Source organism: Schistocerca americana, chromosome 1 (assembly GCF_021461395.2).
Source record: "Schistocerca americana isolate TAMUIC-IGC-003095 chromosome 1, iqSchAmer2.1, whole genome shotgun sequence".
In the NCBI taxonomy this organism is placed as follows: Eukaryota; Metazoa; Arthropoda; class Insecta; order Orthoptera; family Acrididae; genus Schistocerca; species Schistocerca americana.
The window spans coordinates 918897469-918920168 of record NC_060119.1 but is presented as its reverse complement, the minus strand read 5'-3'; positions in this window follow the sequence as shown (position 1 = coordinate 918920168).

Sequence of the window (22700 nt, the reverse complement as noted above, 5' to 3'; positions counted from 1 at the left end):
CTTTGACGATGTCGAGGAAATATCTAAACTGGGCTGTGTTCCAGCAGAATCTCGAAAATTTCTGGTCGTTTTTTACCAAGTGCCGATTGATGAGTTGTTCAAAACAATCTTCCTCAGATCTTTTTCTGAAAATCGGCTGTGTTTCAACACTTACCTCACATAGCAGTAACTGCATTTCTTCAACTGCTTATAAGATAAGATAAAATAACAGATTGCGGTCACTCAGCCTTCCGGCACGGACACAGGTCAACTACCTCTGTGTGGCTGACCGTCTATAGGAATCGACAGCTATGCGTCGGCCGCACTACGTCAGACGCATAATGGTAGACGCGTGCGACAGACGCTGCATAGGCTTCCCACCTCGTAGTTATGCTGACGTGTGGTGTGGAGTTTGAAGTGGGGAAAAGTTGGCACTGCTTGCTTTATTTGCCTCAAAGTCCCACAATTTGTATGATTCCAAACCTTAATATTGTTTGTGTGCTTCTGAATTTATATGGCTTCTCTGTACATCCCAGCAGAGTAATGACGAAAGCGTGATAAAATCACAGTATCGAAGAAACAAATTTGGTGGTTCACAGGTTCCAGCGTATCATCTGTTACTGCCAATATGGCAGTGTTATCCAGAAAATTACTCTTGCGTTTCTTGAGGCGGTAGTTAAAGCTTCTTTTTATAGTTCCTGTGCAAGGCATTTACATGCTCTTGCTGTGGCAACGAGGCACGCATGTGTCCTTCGTAGTGTTCAAATATTCTCGCACCTTCCTTGTTGGTTTAAACACTGTGTAAACACTGTGTCTTCTGGCTATCCTCTTCTTCTCCGTACTGCGTGTTTCTCGTGTTTTACATCCATACAGGGCTAAACTCCAGACAAACAATTTCAAAAAATATTCCCTGGGGCTTAAATCTGTTACGAGAATTCAAACCAGTCATATGCAAACAACTATTCTCTTTAATGCTCAAACATACTTCTGTACATTTGTTTTATCTTCGGAGGGTATTTATACTCCTGTCAGTAAAACGAAAACATATTGTAAGTAATAATTATTCGAACAATAATCAGGCGTACAAAAATTTCATGTCTTGCAGATGAGGACAGATATCAAGGATATATCCACAGGCAAACACAGAATAAACTCTCGAACTATTTTAACGCGACAGACCTCGCAATAATCAATTCCGTGCAGTTGGCCAATATGAAACGTGTAATCGGGTTTACTGAACACCACAGACGAGCGCCAAAACGACGCTAATATGCGCTGTATCACTCTTAAAGCACAACTAACACTGCAGGATAAACAAAAGAAAAAAAACTACCTTTTCTACATTCAGGCTTGTGGACACAATGTAAGTTGGGTGTTACAATTGTCAACAAGGAGTACTATGAGTGAATGCAACCATATTGTTTCCAAACACACAGCGCATACCATCGACTTTTGTACTGATGTTTAGGTATTTTATGTGAAATAAACTGAGATGACACAAGTCATGGGCTAGCAATATACACTTATATAGGTGGTGTCAGTATGGCACACACAAGGTACGAAAGAGTGATTGACGTAGCTGCCTTTTGTGGTCAGGTGAATCATGCGAAAAGGTTTTCCAACGTGATTAGTGCCGCACGACACCGTAAATAACAGACTCTGAACGCGGAGTGGTAGTTGGAGCTCGACGCATGGGACATCCCATTTTCGAAATCGTTTGGTAATTCAATATTCCGGGATTCACAGTGTCACGATTGTGCCGAGAATACCAAATTTCGGGCATTACCTCTCGCCACGGACAACGCGGTGGCCGACGACATTTTCTTAACGACCGATAGCAGCAGCGTTAGGATGCAGTTGTATGCCCCCTAACAGAGAAGTAACACTGCGTAAAATAATTGCAGAAATCGATGTGGGACGTACGACGAACGTATCCGTTAGGACAGAGCGGCGAAATTTGGCGTTAATGGGCTAAGGCAGCAGACGACCGACGCCAATGCCTCTGCTGACAGCGCAAGATCGCCCGTAGCGCCTCTCCTTGGCTCGTGACCATATTGCTTGGGCCCTAGACGTCTGGAAAGCCGCGGTCTGGTCAGATGAGTCCCGATTTCAGTTGGTAAGGGGTGATGGTAGGGTTCGAGTGTGGCACAGACCCCACGAAGCCATAGACCCAAGTTGTCAACAAGGCACTATAGAAGCTAGTGGTGGCCCCATAATGGAGTAGGTTGTGTTCATACGTAATGAACTGGGTCCTCTAGTCCATCTGAACCAATCACTGACTGAAAATGGTTATGTTCGGCTACTTGGAGTCTATTTGCCGCTATTCATGGGCTTCGTGTTCCCAAACAACGATGGTATTTTTATGGATGACATATCGAAAGGTCACCGGGCCATAATTGTTCGAAATTGGTTTGAAGAACATTCTGGACTATCGAGGGAATGTTTTGACCACACAGGTCACCCGGCATGAATCCCATTGAACATTTACGGGGAGTAAAAGGGATGTCAGTTCGTGTACAAAGTCCTGCGCTGGTAACCATTTCGCAGTTATGGACGGCTATAGACACAGCACGGTTCAGTATTTCTGCAGGGGACTTCCAACGACTTGCTTAGTCAAAAATACTGAGAAAATATGCCTGATCAACCACCGTAATTATGTCTTAGTAGTTTCTCGTCCATGCTGTATAATAAAGTGAAAGAGGCTCTAAAGGAACCAATATTCTGGAGCATAAGGTAATAATCACAATTAACGTTAAACATTATAGGACCTAGTTTTCGATCTAATAGTTGTGAGTTACAATATGTTTGCATTTTATAGATCTTGTGAATAAAAGTACTCATTAAAGATGACCAAATGTGTCGAAACATGTTTAGCGTTAAAAGAGCAATTGTTTATATAACAGGAGGACCGGAATTCCTATAATAATTTTAGCCTCAGGAAATATTTTCTGAAAGTATTTGTGTGCAGGATGGCGTAAGTGAAACGTGAAAAATAAGCGAACAGGTAGCACAAATTTCGGAAATGTGGTCTTACAAAAGCGTTCTCGAGGTCAGATTATTGCTTAACAGAAAGGTACTGAACAGAGTGGAGCAGCAAACAGCAACAACTGCGAGAACATGTACCGGCTGGTTTGATCTATTCTGAACACGTCCAGTTCCTCATCCATTAGTTATGGAAACATTTGTTTACGCCTTTCAAAGCACCAAATTTACGCCTGGTGGCCAAAATTGAAATTAATTTTTTTCCAGCCTCAATCGGTTCCGCATTAAAGCATTAGCTTATCTATCAAGTTTCGCTGCCATACGATAATTACAACCCACACTAGACCTTCATGAGTTTCTGCACTTTAATTATAACCACCCGCTATTTCTTTCGCTCCGTTCTTTGCAGGCTTGCTCCTTAAGCCGTTTTCACGCGGGACGTGAAGCGTTCGTGAAAGATTAGCTGATCTCACAATGTGAAACGTCACGTTTCATAGCATTCCGAATAGTGAAATACTGAATAAGACAAGTCAGATTTTTACTTCGTGGAGAGAAAAATGGCCAATGAGATGCGAGATCGCATTCTACGTCACAAGTTGAATTTGGGAGACGTCGTTTGTAGCTAAAGCCCATATTAGGTGGGTTTCATACTATAACTTACACTTGATGAATATATTCTGTTTCAGAGCATCCGTACATTGAGAATCTCTCAAAACGAGTTACTTTTGCAACAACTTGTTCGAACAAAACGCCATATTGCTCGTTAAAGAATTTTCGTATTTGTTTGTTTTGCGTTTTTTGTTGTAATGTGATGTCAGTTAATGACCTGTCCGTAGTTAAAGTCTTTAGGATAGCGTAACATCGAAGACATAGACACAAATACCATCAGTAAAAAAGAAAAAAAGAGAACAATTCTAGTGTAGTGGCATGAAGGAAGCCGGATGTAATTGATTCGCGTCCTGATATCTCTAACGTTTTTCACCTTCGATTTTACTAAATGATTCTGAAACTTCCTCATTAATTTAAAAGAATTATGTTCTACAATATTCGCCCGCATCTCGTGGTCGTGCGGTAGCGTTCTCGCTTCCCACGCCCGGGTTCCCGGGTTCGATTCCCGGCGGGGTCAGGGATTTTCTCTGCCTCGTGATGGCTGGGTGTTGTGTGCTGTCCTTAGGTTAGTTAGGTTTAAGTAGTTCTAGGGGACTTATGACCACAGCAGTTGAGTCCCATAGTGCTCAGAGCCATTTTTTTCTACAATATTCGAAGCATAATCTCTCGAGAGTTAGTTCGTTCGATATTGTAAACATGGCATGGAACATGGACCACAGATTTGTGACATTGCTTTCCTCGTGATTTTGTAAGTCAATGGCATTTCAATACTTACGTATTCATTTATTCGTCGCAAAAGCTTTCCAGACTGTTAGATATGTATATGTACATGATTTTGCGCACACACGCACACATACATGTAGTACAGAAAAATTTAACAGTAATATTGCACTAAATAAATGGTTTTTACCACTTTTTTTTAGTTGAATTTCTGTCTATTTGGTAGAAGTTTTGTACCTGATTTTAAGCTAACTCCTCGATGAGCTAAAGATTTGTAGCTTTCAGCATAGCTCAGAGCGGGTGAAACGCATAATTAACTCGCTGTCGAGTCTGGTGTGGTGGAGAGTACGTTTTTCTGTCTGTCTTTTCGGTACAAATTTTGTAATTGATTTTAAACTAACTGCTCGGTAAGCTAGAGACTTTAAGCTTCCAACATAGCTCAAAATGAAGTGACAGTGCTACATTAATTCGCTTTCGTGTCTGGTGTGTGGTAGAGGGTATTTTGTTTTGAAGCGGGGGCGTTCCCAACAGAGTCTAAACCCTTGGTAGAGCATGTGTGCTCAGGCTGCTTCCGTTGCACTTCGTGAAACAATGATGTCCTGGTGAAGTCCGACCACCGCACCACAAGGGACAACACTGACACGGCAAAGCAGAACTTCACAGTACACCAGCTTATCTTTGTCCTATCTAACCAGGAAAGCTATGGGGAAACTTTAAGATCTACTAATGGAAATCAGATTTGCTTTTAACCAAATTTTTATTTGTTATAAAGTTGAGCAAGATGAATCAAAAAGTTATTTACCTGTAACACAACTTTTAGTTCTTCTTTTTATGAAACTGAGGTTAGTCAATATAACTCTTCTTTCAGAAGAACCTGATTTCCCAATTAAATTGAGGAAATATTAGACAAACATTGACAATGAAGGAAATAAATCAGTTGACCTTCGAACTAGTTTAACTAAGCAGATGAGGCTGACACTATAGAAGAACCCTAATGGTAGGGGGACTGTATGGAAGCAACAACGCCAACATGTCCTTTATTTATCAGTGCACGTCGCTGAAGAAAGAGTAGAGAAACTACATTCAAACTGGAGTTAAGTTAGCAAACTTAGACTGTACACTGAAACAAATGGAAAGGTAACTGCTCAGATTATGGTCGCACTATCACGGATGTGAGAACTCAGCACTGCTCCAAGACAGCAGCGACAGATGAGCAGCAGCTTCAGTCTCTCTTGGACGCGCCACTAGACCATCCAGCCCCAACCTCTGAAAACTTCCTCCCTTCTACGTGGCTCCCTACCTCTCAAAAACTCGTATGTGAAGGGCGTGAATCTACACCATTGCCGACGTGACAGCTGACAAATCGGGAAAAGTGGTGTAAGATTGGGTAGTTAGTGCTCCAAGGCCCTTTGTAGCTAATTTGTTTAACGAAGAGATAGACAGATTGAGCAAAACAATCATTTTTTAATTGGGTATACCATATTACCCCACTAGTGGGGTAAGAGCTGGTACCTGCACTAACTCCATGGGAATAAAGAAAAACAAGATTTTCGTTGGAACAGAAACAGAAATGTTTATTGAAATGAAATTTAACTAGCAATATTATTAATAAAACTCACATATAAAGTAACAATCCTCATCATTTGCTCCACTGCAGATTTCGTCGGCCCGGCAAAGACATTTTCCGCAGCTGAATGCAACCAGTCCGTTTCAGCCAGTTTAGTTGCACCAAATTATTTTTCGTTGCAAGATCATATGCTCACCTACTGACTTCCTTCAAAGTTAAGCCTGAAAGACCTATTATGTGAATGACCAATTCTTTTCCTTGTTGTAAGAGAACACAAGTGGGCACGGTCCTAATCGTTCTTTGATTGCTGCTTCCCTAGAAGTTAGTTGATTTCTCTTAGAATATTTTTTAACTTCTAAGATACTTTCTGAAACATCGAAGATTCTTGCAGCTTACAGTTAACCTACCCTACCCGACAACTTCCCGCCATTGCCCCTTCCATGTTCTCTTGGCTGCATGACTGTCTGTCCATTTGTCCTCCTCTGGTAAATTCTCAGCATATTTGACATTGCAGAATCAAAAAAAAAAAAAGTTTACACAGCAATACCCTATGGTGGGGCAGGACCGGGTACCGCCCGGTCTTGACTTCATTCAGTGCACCCAGTCTTTCCCCGAGTGCACAGGCTATGAAAACGAAACTAAAGTTCGCCATGGTTGAATGAAATTCCTATTGTTTTGCTTGTGTATAAACACTTGCTAATCTCTTAACATCCCTGACTAAATAGAGTTTTTATAAGTGTAATGACACTGAAATAATCGTATTTTAAAAACAAAATAACATTATTCAGTTGATACCGTGAAACAAACTTACCTTCACGGAAGCGACAAAGTGAACAGCAATAGCACGCCAATCTGGTCACTCTTTCTTCTTGAATGGCGGAGTGTAATTCTTTATTTCTCCGCCAGAGGGAATAAGTAGTGTGAAGTAACAATGACTTCACAAATGGCGAAATTGGCTTTATCGGAATCAACTGCCCTTGACATGACCCCAGTCTACGTGATGGAAGCATGTTTTTAATGTAAATAGAAATACGAGAAAGAATGACAGCACACGATTTCCATTAACTTGATTAACCATCGATAGCCACAGTTAAATATCAAATTGTTCGAAGCTGCCTTCAGAGGTGTAACTGAATGAAGAATCTTGGGCGAAATTAACTGGTTCTCCTGCAAAACGTTCATTGTTGCTTCATAACGCCCTCTGTCTCCGTAGATGTATTTTTTTCAGTTCTTCCCAAGTCGCATTGACAACTGTTGACCCCTGTGAAGTTGGGAAACACCGAAATGTCTTACCAATAAAGTTGTGAGTACTCAGAGATACGTCCGTTTCTTCTTTGCTCCTGCAGAAGCCAGCGGCAAAGGCCGTACAAAGGCGCGTGATTCGTTTATTGTGAGGCGCACGGCTGCGCTGGGTGGGCGCGCCTCGGCGGCGGCGGCGGCGGCATTGTGTGCTGTTAACAGCCGCGGCCATTACCTGATGGGAGATCCCTCTGCAGGGCCAGAGCAAGCGCGCTTTGCCGCCCACAGTCACGACTCTGAGCTCCACACAGCGTCCACAAAGAGCCCGCGCACGATATCCTTATGTGGCACACTGTGATCAGTCAAAATTACTCGCAAACGCTGGCTACCTCGTACTGGTACGGTGTGGAATAATACGATCCTTCCCGAACTATAGTTGCATAGGTCTCGGTGACGACCCTTATATACGATATCTTCTTAATACTAGCGCGAACCACGACGTACTTAATACGAAACAACCAAAATAACGAAATTTTATTAAGGCTACGACCTCAGATGTAGTAGTCATTTGCTATTCAGTGAGCTCTTGGTGTCAAATGTACAGGGCGTTCCAAAATTATTCGTTCAAATTAATACAGGAGGTAGAGAACATCAAAACAAATATACAGGGTGATTTTTTTCCACCGTGTACAAACTCTAGTCATTGATCCATGAGAGGATGCGGAACAAAAAAGGCCTAATGAACTTCAGTCCGGAAATGCACGGTTTCCATGCTAGAGACCATTTATTCAGTCACACATTGTTACAAAGACTGCGGTCTAATACGCTCTTTACCATGCAGCCAGAGTTCACATCGGCCAGACTGCGTTGGAACAGTGCCAAAGGCAGCATGAATACGCTGCTAGGGTGGGCTCTGCATACACGATGCTTTTGAGAAATCGCACGGGTGAAAGAGCAGGCCATGCAACTGGACCCACTCGTCCGATCCATCAACCAAGGAAGACAGGACTGACATGCGTCCGGACGTTAATGGCAAAGTGGGCTGGAGCACCACCATGCAGCAGCCACGTAACTCTTCGAATCATCAGTGGCACTTCTTCCAGCAGGCGAGACGAGGTTGTAAGACGTGTATTTTTCTATTGTCTGTTGTCAAAACACAATTTATGAAAGATGATTATATTTTATTAATAGGATTAAGTAGGAGTAATTAATATTTGTCATGTTGGAAATAACTGTGATAGCAGGGAATGTCTGCACCAAAGGATTGTTGGCAGGAGAGACCGCACTTTAGCGTTTGTAGGAAGTCAGTAGTAAGCGAGATGTGAAGCGAGTCGGTAGGAGGTCTGAAGCGAGAGGTTGAGAGGAGCGGTGTGCCTGACAGCCACTAGCTATGATTTACAAGAGATTACAAACGGATGTACAGAGACATCAGCTAACTATTATAAGAAGAGGACCTAATATTATTGAATTAATTTTTTGAGAAACTCAAGACTACCGAAGATATGTTTGCGCATTGCTAGTTGTAAGATTATTGTAAAAAGTAAGTCCCATTTGAACGTTTGTAAAATCATTTCATTCAGAATATAATTAATTTTTGCCAGCAACATTGCATTACTGATTATAATCCATCTCAAAAACCATCAACGTAAAACTTCGCAAAATTTTATTGTTGTCAAGGAAAAGTTTAACTATGAATTACGTAACTTCAGTCAAATTAATTAAATAATAACGTCAGCTTTGCTATTACAGAATAACGTCAGCTTTATTAATAAATACAGCCACTTATTATGACATCCCATCAGCAGATAACAGAGAATAGTAAAACAGAGTAAGTATATTCATGTCGCAGTTGGATTTAGCAGTCTGATGGCGATCCAGTAACAGTAAAAAAGGTAAGAAACAGTTTTGGGGTATTTCAGGTAACGACCGAGGGCCACGACGACGACACATTCTATGTTTCATCGAAATAATCAGAAAATAACTTTTAATAAGCAGCATTTAAATTTGTATGCGAAGATTGAGAAAGCGAATTAATTTCAAAGGGAAGGTTTCATTTGTTATTATTAAGCGAGAGGTAGAAATCCTAAGGGAATATTTCATAGGTTATTGTAGAAGGGAAGGTTGCGTAACAAAAGAGATATAGGGGAGACGGGAAGGTTTCAAGGTCACCTGCAAGAAACGTCGATAGTTCCGGCCTTTTAGGCGACGTAGTAGGGAGACTGGTCCCAAAATACGCTCCGCTCGCCCATTATCACCGCCCACACATTCCGGCTGCACCGATGCTGATGATTCACTGCCACCATACCACGGAAGTACTGAATACTATCCCACAGAGTTATGAAAGTTAAAGATACCACTCCGCGTGAAGGTGGTCTCATCTGTGAATAGGACGGTCGTTACAAATCCCGGAATCGTGGCTGCCTGGTGAAGAAACCACTAGTAGACTGCTCGCGATGTGGAATGTCTGTCGCTAGTAAGCCCTGCACACGCTACAAGTGATAAGAGTAGTAATAATTATGATGGGGAATGTTCCACACGGTCGTCTGGTTTACCCTGTAATGGTGGGCCAACTGCCTGGTACTGACACAGCAGTCGTCTTCCACAGCGTTAATCACATGTTCCTCCAAGTCTGGTGTCGGAGCATTTCGGGTACGTCTTTCACGATTTCCTGCTTCCTGAAACGATCCTGTCTCACAGAAACGGCGAAACATTGTTGCAAACATTGAATGCTGCGGTTGTTTTCTCCTGATAGCGTACAACCTTGCCGCCCGCCGCCCGTTGCCATTGGCCTTCCCATAAGTAAACACCATTTTGGCAAGCTCTCGATTCTAATAGGAAACGACTGTGTACAAACCCGTATCATACCCACTACAAGAGGGGTCAGCAAGAGACGTGAATGGGACAAGTATTGCCAATTACTATGGCAGGAGAGGGCGCTAGGGCATGACGTAAGGGGAACACTACCACCCTCTAGGAGAAACCACGCGTACTGTAACTGCTTCTGCATGGTACAGCACGCATTAGACCGCAATCTCTGTAACAAAGTATGACTGAATAAATGGTCTCTAGCATGGAAACCACGCGTTTCCGAACGTAACTTCATTAGACCTTTTTTTGCCGTATCCTCTCATCGATCAATCCCTAGAAGTTGTACACGGTGGAAAAGATCACACTCTATTTCGGTAAGGAACATGTAAGACAACATCTTGTTAGTAACGGTGACATAAGCTGTTGTCTCCGACTGGAAATGTGTACTGACGTTCAAAACTGCTCGTCTACGGATGGTTGGCTCTGTGGTCCACTTGCAAACACACCGATTCATTCAGGCATCACCTCCATGTGACCACAACGGTGACATTCTTCTGAACACACCGAATCGGTCGCAGTCATTATTACCACCTTATGACAACAGCAGTGAACATGGAGCTGTTTGCGTATGCCGAAATGGCTGATGTGCATCCGCGAATGGAAATGGACGAGCTGCAGTGAGAGAGTGTCGACAGCGCTTAACCAATCGACGGGTGCCCTAACATCAGACGTGCGGACATCTGCATCATCTGTTACGTGAAGCAGGCAGTTTCCGTCCAATTATGCATGATACAGCTGGGACGGAACAGTGCGAACGCCCGACATGGAAGAAGAGATTTTGCAACATGTTGGGAACCCTCCATCTACAAGTAAACAACGTATTTCACACACCATTGACGTCAGACAATGCCTCTTGTGGAATGTGTTACATGACCAACAGCTTCATCCTTTCCAAATTCAACGCGTGGCCGCATTACCACCAGAAGATTTTCCGCAACGCTTGCAGTTCGCACAACATATTGTCCTGCACCCCTTATTTCCGGTCGAGGTCCTGTATACCGACGAGGCTTTGTTTACTCGTGAAGGCCGTTTCAGTATCCACAGTTCGCATGTTTGGACACATGTGAATCCTCAAGATATTCGACCTCGTGCTCATTAACAACGATTCGGTGTTAATTTGTGGACCAGATTCTCGGTGATAGATTGACTGGACGATACATTCTTCCGTCCGCCTCAACGGACATAGACATCGCATATTCGTGCAACACATGTTGCCAAAACTGTTGGATGATGTACCTCTGAATGTTAGACAAAGGAAGTACTTCCAGCACAATGGGGCATCAACCCATTTCAGCATTGCTGTGAGGAATCATCTGACAGTCACTTTCAGGAATAGATTGAGCGCCTGAGGCGGCCCTGTGGTCTGGCCACATATGTCACCTGACCTCAAGTGTCTGGATTTCTTATTCTGGAGGCATGTGAAGCAACTGGAGTATGAAATGATAATTAAATCGACACCCTAGCTGCAAACAGGCGTTGATACACGTCATTGGAGACATGTAGAAAATGTGTGCCCCGATTGGGACTCGAACCCAGGATGTCCTGCTTACATGGCAGTCGCTCCATCCATCTGAGCCACCGAGGTCACAGAGGATAGTGCACCTTCAGGTTCCCCGTGAGACCCACATTCCCAACATGTCCACAACACTACATTCGTAATGCGCCTAGATGTTTGCCCATCACACTCATTACTCGTGGCAGATTAATCTACCAAGTCCCGTAAGAGTTGGGGCATAGCGTGTGCGTTCGCATAAGAAGGTCAATGGCCGGGTAGCCAAATGCTACCTTCATATATAGTTAAAATACTGACTTATTCTACAAAAAAAAGATAAACAGGGTATGGTTACGCACTGATCTGGACTTAGCCCGAGGTTGGGAACTGATAGTTTGGTTCTGAGTTGGCGAAGCCGACGAATGTGAAAGCAAAAAAACTGCATGAGATGCCGTAGGCTACGCAGAAATGTCAACATATTCCATCACTGCAGAATTGTTACGAACTCCCATATGGACAGCAATGGAAACGGGGAACTCTTGCACAGGAACCCCCTGAGTACTAATTAGTATCTAGAGACAACAGCTGATATATCTAGCGCTGGTGCCGTAGACAGTCCCGTCGGCGGAACATGCCCAAGCATGAGTGAATGAGGAAAACGTATCGGTGGAAAGATGACACTTGCCACTGAGCAGCAAGTGCTCTCTCTCCATTTAGAGTAGTGAATAAATTGCCCTACGCATGCTGTTCTTCTCACTCAGCTGAACTGGCCAATAAATTTTGTGCTCCGTCACTCTAACGATGTGTTATCGAGCGAAGTGGACACTGGACTCTCATTCGGGAGGACGACGGTTCAAACCCGCGTCCTACCAACCCTGCTTAGATTTCCCGTGATTTACCTAAATGCAGAGCACGGCACGGCCGATTTACTTCCCCATCCTTGACATAATCCGAGATTGTACGTCTGTAACAACCTCGATGTCGATGGGACGTTAAACCCAATCTTCCATTTTTTTATGAACTCTTAGTCGACCCGAATCATCCTACAAGCACATGCTGAAAAATAATGCCTCTGAATTTTTTATTTGAAAAGTCTTAAGGCTCTACTAATAAACCAAACACTATTAACATCCTACATCGTTATTCTTCAGATATAGCCGGCCGTGGTGGCCGAGCGGTTCTAGGCACTCAGTCCGGAGCTGCGCGACTGCTACGGTCGCAGGTTCGAATCCTGCCTCGGGCATGGATGTGGGTGATGTCTTTAGGTTAGTTAGGTTTAAGTAGTTCTAAGTTCTAGGGGACTGATGACCACAGATGTTAAGTCCCATAGTGCTCAGAGCCATTTCTTCAGATATACATATTCATTTTTCAACACAGTCAGGCTGAGGACGAACACATTTCTCCCAACGAGAAACCAGTTTGTTGATACCGTTACTGTAGATGTTTCACTTCACGACTGAGCCACAAACTCACCTCCGTTTGCAACGCATTATCAGTATTAGAGTGAAGTCATAGAAGGTGTTTTTTAAGTTTTAGAAAAAAAAAAGTCGGCTGGGTCCAAGTCGCGACTCTACAGAGGATGATTGATATCAGGCAGTCCAAGGCGTCGGATTGTTGCAGATCTCGCAGCATTCTTGTGTGGTCTGGTGTTGTCACGCTGAATGAGATGGTGCTCCATGTGTTGACAAGGTCTTCGAATTCGAAAATCGATTAGAGCACACCGTTTCTCAAGCACCGAGATAGTTACGTTACTCACCGCCGTATTACGGGCGACAATTCAGTGCCTCCTTGCGGTAGAAGACTGCAGATATGTAGACATGAAGAACAAAGAAGTGGACTGTCAATGACATTTGTCTTACTTAAATAGCTTTAATAATTTTTACATAATAAATTCAGAAACATTACTTTTCTGTATACTCTTGTGTGGGTACCTTCACAGTGTTGTCTTTCCTTCTTTATTTGGCGTGATTGATAAATCCTTTCAAACTTTCATACACCCTATGAATATGTGAGATTCCTACAAAAGTCTGGAAGACTGTGTTAACATGAAACAAGACAACAAGGAATGCAACATAACTGTTAGACTTTGACGTCATGAAAAACAGACTCTCAAAAGGCAAACTGTGAGGTTTTCTTCAGCTTCAGGGGACTGTGAAGAAGGTGGTGAAAAAAAAAAAACAAGGAAGGAAGACTACCTATTGATACAGCACAAAATCTTCCTCAGAATCTCAGTTCAGACATTTCGTTAATCCACCCTTCTTCAGAGCTTGGATGCGTTTGCTAAATAATGATTTGTTTGTGCGTTCCAAGTGGAAGATACGAGCGTGATAAACAATACGGGTAATATGGCATCAAAACATCAATCGAGCTATATCTGCTTCATGTGAACAAGGTAAACAAGTAAACGTGTTGCCACAGAGGAGATGCTGTCCAGTCGAAAGATGACATCTGCAGCTAGCTCGATGAGGAATTACAGAGTTCAATCTGAAATAGACAATAGGTACCAATATTATAGTGTGTGCTGAAAAGTACGTAGGAAGTATGTGAAAAGTAAACATCGCCTAATTTTCCTGGTTTCATTTACTATTTTACCATAAGACTCAAAGATATTTCTTACCATTAGTAGACATTCCCCTTACCTGTGACATTTTCGCATGAGTGTATGCGTCCGTAAGTGCCCTGCTTTTCCTTGTCATCGCATGGAATATACGGTTGAGGGATTAGACTGTATGTGAAATAATGACTTTCTGAACTTATCAGAAAGCTTTCGGTGATAAGAGCGTCGTCTTCCTTCCATGATGTCCTCTTGACTTCTCCGAGTATTTCGTTAAAAAATTCTTTTTAGTTAAATCGGCGAGGTACAATCTAAGCAATACGTCCATAAAAAGCTTCACTTTTTCATCTCGTTGATTCCATGTGAACCTAAGAAACCCAATTATATTGAAGACTATACCTCACAAAGGCCTTGTACATGATTGTTGTTGGATTGTTTTTTGGGGAAGGAGACCAGACAGCGAGGTCATCGGTCTCATCGGATTAGGGAAGGAAGTCGGCCGTGCCCTTTGAAAGGAACCATCCTGACATTTGCCTGGAGCGATTTAGGGAAATCACGGAAGACCTAAATCAGGATGGCCGGACGCGGGATTGAACCGTCGTCCTCCCGAATGCGAGTCCAGCGTTTAACCACTGCGCCACCTCGCTCGGTTCCTTGTACATGACCTCCATCACTTTTTCCTCGCGTTGATTCCATGTGAACCTAAGAAACTCAATTATATTCAAGACTATGCCTCACAAAGGCCTTGTACGTGACCTCCATTACAGATGCGCTACGTTTCGTCAGAATTCTCGGAGAAAATCGAATTGTTTTCTGTCATAGGTCGATTTAGCTTTCTCTTTCGACTTCAAGCGCTTCGTATACTTACATTTAGATATTTAACCCATGTGAACCGATGTGACCATTTTTTTTATCACTTTTTCTGCAATGAAATGTTAGAAGAGTTTTATAATTCGGATGCACCAGAAGACAAGGTACCAACGCCGCCGAAAGTGTAAATTTCTTGTAAGCACATCTGGATTCATAGTTACTCAAGAGGTATTATGGCTGCTGACATCAATCAAAGTCTTCATTGAAAGAAGTCAGAAAGATAACCACACTGTATCAATATCCACAGATGACTCTCGTTGACCTTTCTTGAATTTCAGGCTGTTTTTTGGTTGTTGTCTGTAACATTACTCATGCAATTGACTATGGGTTTGTATCTCCCCTGTTTAATGACAATTATTCCTGTTTTTGAGATAAATACGTCTATAAAAGGCTATCAACTGAACGTAGCGCCGTCATAGTAGTACTTGTTACATGCTTGCTATGTTTTATATTATCTTCCTGTACTTATTAAGTGTCTTTGTACCTGCTTAAACAAAGCATATTAAAGATATTTATGGACGAACTATCCAATCTTAATGGGAGTGAATGCGGTAATTCCCCGGAAGTTCATATCCTGGATCTTGAGCTTGCGAAATCTCAATCGATATCTCGACAGACATATTTCAATTGATAATGTTTGATGTCTCTGGCTACTAAAGAAGACTCTAAGCCAGTCTCTAAACTACGACGAAAAGAACATCATCGGAGCCACATAATATATCGTATAACTGAAAAACGCCAAGTAGCGGACTGAGTTACGAAAAAGTCTTGTACTGACGTTAATTACTAGTCTTAAAATGATTTCGGTTTAAAAATACTGTACAACGGTCATTAACGACTCCTCTATCAGCTCATAAAACTTTTGAAGTCTGAATAATTGAAGAGTGGTATATTTATAGAAGTCACAAAAAATTAGAAATCGACTTTCTGTACAGTATGATGTCGCTAAGTATCGTTAACTTTCTAAAACCATGTTTAATGTAAATATTACTTTGGTGCTACGACCGGATTTCATTATTTAAAAAGAGCGAAAGATAGTGCAATAAGCTAAACGATGTATGACACACTCTGGGAAGACTCTGCGTGTGGTGGCTGGTGGAAACAGCTGTATCGACTGAAACTGAATGTCCTTGGTCGGTATTCACAACTTTTCGGCGCACCAGTCTAGCCAACCTAACGTGTTCAGTACGTCTACGTATCAGTAAATGGCACTATATTATTAATTACAAATACAGGAAATGAATGTCCTCTGTACATTTACATGATCTCGTTGCGAAGTTGGGAAACAATACGGCTACAAGCAGGGCTAAATTTCGGCCGGAACGCTCTGGAACGCGCTTCCGGCGCCTCCCCACGGAAGTTTTTTGGAACTTACTGGAAGAAGTCGGCGCCACATATTTAAAATAGTACACGTGTATTCAATCGCAACGTATCTGTAATTTGCCGCCAAGACATCTTACACGGATATTCGTGTTCAATTGTGTTGTTTATTTGTAGTAACGAGTACGAGGGTCGGGAATATCTTCATCATTATTCATTGCTAAATGCTAAATCATCTATTAATTAGTACTGGACATACGTTCACCGAGTAGCTACAATACAACTGAACATTGTGATTGTCAGCAGTTGAAAACACGACGTCATAGTTATGAAGGCTGCCGAGTTGTGTCAATCGATGTGTGTCGAGCAGAACTGGGGGCCAGAGTGACACTGCTACGGACACAAACTATAGCACCTGACGTTTGCATTAAATCTTGTGGTTTTATTGTTTTGAATCTAAAACTCTACAAATTAAGGACAGTCTACAACAATATCAGCATAGTAGCACACAGTAAAGAAAGCTAAGGCTGGCAGAGACCGGAAAGAAGTATTATCAGCATAGTAGCACACAGTAAAGAAAGCTAAGGCTGGCAGAGACCGGAAAGAAGTATTAGTCTACAGACATGTGCCATCTTTCGACTTTTAGCGAAACAGCTACTCACATCAGCTAGCGGGTCTAAAGTCTTCTCAGCGTGAAGAATTAATAGATACGTTGTAATTTCTCGAAAAACAATACAGTCTTTTCAGTCTGTACTCTAATTTTTAGTTTTTCGCAGTAAATAAATTGAGAAAGAGTGCGTCCTATTTTTTGCGCCTGTTTCCAACATTTCGCCGCTGCAGCCTCGATAGCGGTAGTGGCACAAATTTATGCGGTAGTTGTGCGTTTGGGCGCAAGGTGGCAGCACCTGCCGGCTGTTATTTGCACGGCGGCGGGGTGCGCCTTGACCCAGTGTGTGACGCGAACATCCAGGTCGCGGCCGCCCAGCGGCTTCTGCCCTCAGCCCGGGACAATGCCATGCAAATTCGTGGCACTGAATACAATGGCAGTCGAAATAGCGTGGCCATGCAGATGTCAGAACAAAAAGACCTGACGGTATCGCAGTGGCTTTGTGTTTCGCACAGAACCAGCTTGTTAGGTCGTGTCCCCAAATGTACGCCTGAATGTTACAGGGCATCAGCCAAGCTGTATCACAGGCACTGTCTGTCTCCACACGTACATCTGAAACCTCTGCACGATCCGAAGCCTCCACTTTCGATAAAAACTGAAGTACTTCTACTTTTTTATTTAACTAATAATCCATCACTTCCCAGCTGCGACTGTTCTCAGCTGAGTCACAGTACAAGAAAAATGCTAAAATGACTGACACCAAGACTATAACGAAAAATATACACCTATACAGCTGTTATGTTTTCTCCATTGATACCAGTTTACTCTTCAGCGCACGCTGGCACTATTCCGTAGTTTGACGAATGAGTAATTAGTTCTAAGTTTCTTTTAACGTCATAGATTTCACAATTCCCTACAAACTATTACTAGTTTCGTGGCGTTAAGCTCATACTCGGGTGCATTGAAAAAATTACCTTACTTTAGTCTCGTAGAATATTTGCGGCGTATGGTGTTTTACTGCGAACCGCACAGAGAATATTTGCAGAATCACGGTAATAGGAATCTGTGGTAAAGGGATGAAGTTTCAGTCAACGAGGAAAAGTGTTAGTGGAAGAAGAACTGTCAGCGATTTGGGCGATTTACAAAAATGGTTCAAATGGCTCTGAGCACTATGGGACTCAACTGCTGTGGTCATCAGTCCCCTAGAACTTAGAACTACTTAAACCTAAGTAACCTAAGGACACCACACACATCCATGCCCGAGGCAGGATTCGAACCTGCGACCGTAGCAGTCGCATGGTTCCGGACTGCGCGCCTAGAACCACGAGACCACCGCGGCCGGCGGACGATTTACAGAAAGGTGTCGTTCATTGTAGGCGTTTGAATTTTTTGGCCGTGGCGTTCATCCTACATGTCAGAATGTAGAAGATGCTTTACACGACAAAATTTCCTCCACAAGGGGCCGCCATTCCAACGGAAGAATTCTGAAACCTTTGGGATTCAGGTACAGAGAATGCAACTATGGAAGACGTATTCTCATGGAGAGATCTGGTATTGCAGCAGCTAGGGCATCTTTCTTGTGAAAAGAAAATCATCGTTGTCCTATTATTTATTTCAATGAGACCTGGTTCTCAGTGTACCGACTGGCAAAGGAAGCAGACTTACGGTCAGTCGTGCTGGATCATTTGAATATGACTGTGCCAAAAATGCAAAGAAAAAATTTACACCTCGTGAATCCAGTGATTGTGACGAACAGATTAATAGTGATGTATTTAAACATTGATTTTTAGATTTATTACGTGTTTAGTAAAGGGTTATGTGATCCTTAATTATAATATCAGTTAACATTCAATAAAAATAGTAGAAAATTCCCAATTGAAATTGAAAGAAGGACTAAACAGTGTAGAGGATAGAAAACTATTTCAATTTCGGGCCGCTATACGAAAGCTGATATGACGGAGGAAGTCAGCAGCCACAAGCAGTGATAAGTTGACTGCTTCGAAGCAGAAGAGGGGCAGTGGGTTGTGAGCCTGCTAAGCGAAGTTCGCATGCAGAAACGGCGCACTAAAACTGCCCCTCCAGCAGACATTTCCGTTTTTCCTACATAGAGTAATCATATTAAGACAGGTCAGCGATCTGTGACAGTAAAATAAGGATAACGTAGAACTGCTTGTTCTCCTTCGCTTTCTCCATCGCAGTCGGTAATGTGATTCTTCATTATAATAGGTGATTAAGCAAACCATTCACCGCTTTCAGGTATCTTTGAACAAAAACAAGTGTAAGTAGGCTGTTTAGGTTTTTATGTTGGTAACGCCACGTAGCGCTCTATATGAAAATCACTGACTATGCTGTGTGAAGTCTGTGGCTGGTTGACATTGTTGGAATTGTCGCTATTGTAGTGTTTGGCAGTTGGATGTGAACAGCGCGTAGCGTTGTGCAGTTGGAGGTGAGCCGCCAGCAGTGGTGGATGTGGGGAGAGAGAGATGAGAGAATTTTGAGAGCGGATGATCTGGACGTGTGTCCATCAGAGAGAGTAAATTTGTAAAACTGGATGTCATGAACTGATATATATATATATATATATATATATATATATATATATATATATGTAATGACTTCGAACACTATTAAAGTAAATACATTGTTTGTTCTCTATCAAAATCTTTCATTTGCTAACTATGCCTATCAGTAGTTAGTGCCTTCAGTAGTTAGAATATTTTATTTAGCTGGCAGTATTGGCGCTCACTGTATTGCAGTAGTTCGAGTAACGAAGATTTTTATGAGGTAAGTGATTCATGAAAGGTATAGGTTATTGTTAGTCAGGACCATTCTTTTGTAGAGATTATTGAAAGTCAGATTGCGTTGCGCTAAAAATAGCGTGTGTCAGTTTAGTGTTGATCAGAATAAGTAAAGAGAGAAATGTCTGAGTACGTTCAGCTCTGCTCAGCTGTTTGAAAATCAAATAACGTAAGAGGTTTATCAGCACAGTAATTCATTAACTTTTCTAAGGGACATTTCACAAGTTACGAATTTATTCACAAGAACCTACGAAATAAGAAAGTGGGTAACATCTTATTTAAAATTAAAGCACTTCACTGACAACTAGCACCTACCCAGGGTCAACAGATCGAATGCTAGGAAAGAAACAGGGGATCGACAGTATCGTATTGAAATAATTACCTCGTCATTAACCACAAGAATATGGCGATAGCCAAAATATCTTAAATCACATATTCTATGAGATCATAACTGTCCTGTACCCATGATAACATATGAAGCATTGTAACGTACTGCAGACGACAAAGTAAGAGAGTCACTTATGATGACAGTAGGCTGTGGAAGCTAAGGACTATTAGTGTGATGCACCTTCGTGCAATTTCAGATGCACCCACAAGCCTTGGACGATAGTTTACTTACTTTATTGTACAAGAATACGGTCAATAAGGAGTTACGCTGATCGAAAACGCTACCAGTTGCGTTGACAAGTGGCCGTACGAACTTCTCCTCACTGCTTTGACTAACATCACGTGGGTGCGCAGGTAAATCATCTTTTTTTCGTTCCCATGTAATTCTAAAAACAGATTTATTATGAGTGTGCTATCATTATTTAATGATTCATTTATTAGTTTCATGTTCTTTAGCTTGGAAAAAGGAGAGAAAAATTTCTTTCGTAAGGAGACTGGATATAAAAAGAAGATACACAAGAACTTCCTGTCAAATCAGTACAGCCATTTTATTTACTCACATATTATGATATCTACATTTGTGAAAAGTTTTGGTAACCTATGTAGCACTGCTCGAATCAAGTTTATACTTGTCATAAAAACATGGAAGACAATAATTATTGCGAGATACAGCACATGAAATGAAAGTTGAAGTTTTTCATGTGCATGATTATTTCAATGTGTATTTTCCAGAACTAGCTTGGTTTACGTTAATAAACGGTTCTCCGTCATCAAACAGTTTCTTTACGTACGACGCTTATCTGTTGTTGGAATTACGGGGAATTAAATAAAAGTACGGGAAGCGAGATTCGATAAATAGACATCGAAATTAGTAAACTAAGCGCTTACTTCTTTTTGTTTTTTACTCGGTCGGCTGCGAGCTCCTTGAATGCTAGCAGCCATACAAAGTATTATGTTGGTGCATAAGTTCGTAGCGTTTTTGTTTTGCTTTTTTGCATTCCGCTTACGTTATGTATCGCTTGTTATTTTTTATTTGTAGTACACTGCCGCTATTTCAGTTTACATGTTTTCATTCCGTCATTTGGAGATAGTAAACGGAGCTGCGGACGTTAGAAAACTGAGCGCCAAGTGGAGAAATCGAAACATTCCCGACGTATTTTTCTGTTTGAGTTCAGCGGACGAGTGACAGCAGTGAAGGCAGCCAGAAATATTTGTGCTCTGTATGGTGATACTGCCACTGGACTGAGCACGGCAAGGAAATGGTTTTCTCGTTTTAGGAAGGATCGTTTTGAAATTAGTGACTCTTCACGTTCAGGAAGAACTTCGGGGTTTGATGAAGATCGTTCAAACGCATTAATCCACCAAGATCCCCGTCATTTTACTCGATAATTGGCAAATGTGACGAGCTGTGGTCATTGCACCATCGTGTGACATGTGCATGCAATGGGGAAGATTCAAAAACTGGGTGTACCGTATGGATACCGCATGCTCTAAACGGAAACCACAAAAATCAGCGGGTGGGCATATGTGCATCTCTGTTTGGTCGTCATAAATTTGCTCATGAACAACACCGACAATTCCTATCCTGTATCGTAACTTTAACAGAAACAAGAGTAACTTCAGGTGTGCCCCAGGGCAGCGTAATAGGTCCTCTGCTTTTTACGATTTACATAAACGATCTGGTTGATGGTATTGACAGTGGCCTTAGACTGTTTGCCGATGATGCTATAGTCTATAGGAAAGTAGCATCACACGAAATTTGTGAACAAATCAATGAGGATTGGCAGAAAATAAATTCGTGGTGTAATGACTGGCAGTTATCTCTCAATATCAGTAACTGTAACCTACTGCGTACAACAAGGCGAAAATCCCCATTAAGGTATGAGTACAAAATAAATGATCAGTCTTTGAAAGCGATAACATCCGTCAAGTATCTGGGTGTGACTATTCGAAATGATCTCAAATGGAATGATATGATCACACAAGTAACGGGTAAGGCGAACTCTAGATTGCGGTTTATTGGTAGAATCCTGAAGCGATGCAGTCCTTCAACAAAGGAAATAGCTTACAATACGTTAGTTCGTCCAGTCTTAGAGTATTGTTCGTCTGTAAGGCACCCTTACCAGTTGGGTCTGATTCAAGAGATTGAGAAGGTCCAAAGAAGAGCGGCAATATTCGTGACTGGTACATTTTGCCATCGCGAGAGCGTTACAAATCTCACAGAAAGTTTGAAGTGGGACACACTTGCAGATAGACGACGCGCTAAACGGAAGGGGCTGCTCACAAAATTCCGAAATCCAATCTTCACCGAGGATGTAGAGCATATATTATTACCACCAACTTTCAAATCGCATAATAATCGTCATTCAAAGATAAGGGAAATAAGAGCTCTTACTGAAGCGTTTAGACAGTCGTTTTTCCCTCGTGGGATCCGCGAGTGGAACAGGGGAGGGGGGGGGGGGGGGGGGGGAACTGACTTCGGCGCTGATTGTGCTCTCCGCCACACACCGCTTGTTGGCTAGCGGAGTATATATGTAGTTGTAGATATTGACGAGAGGTGGTGTTTTTATGCTAGCAGAAGGGCAAAAAGAAATGGTTGAGCCCAAACAGAGCAGCAAGTCCCCGTACAAAGACCTGCGTGCATCCACAAAAGATAACCTTGTGCACCTGGTGGAACAGCGACAGTCTGTTGTACTATGAATTGGTTC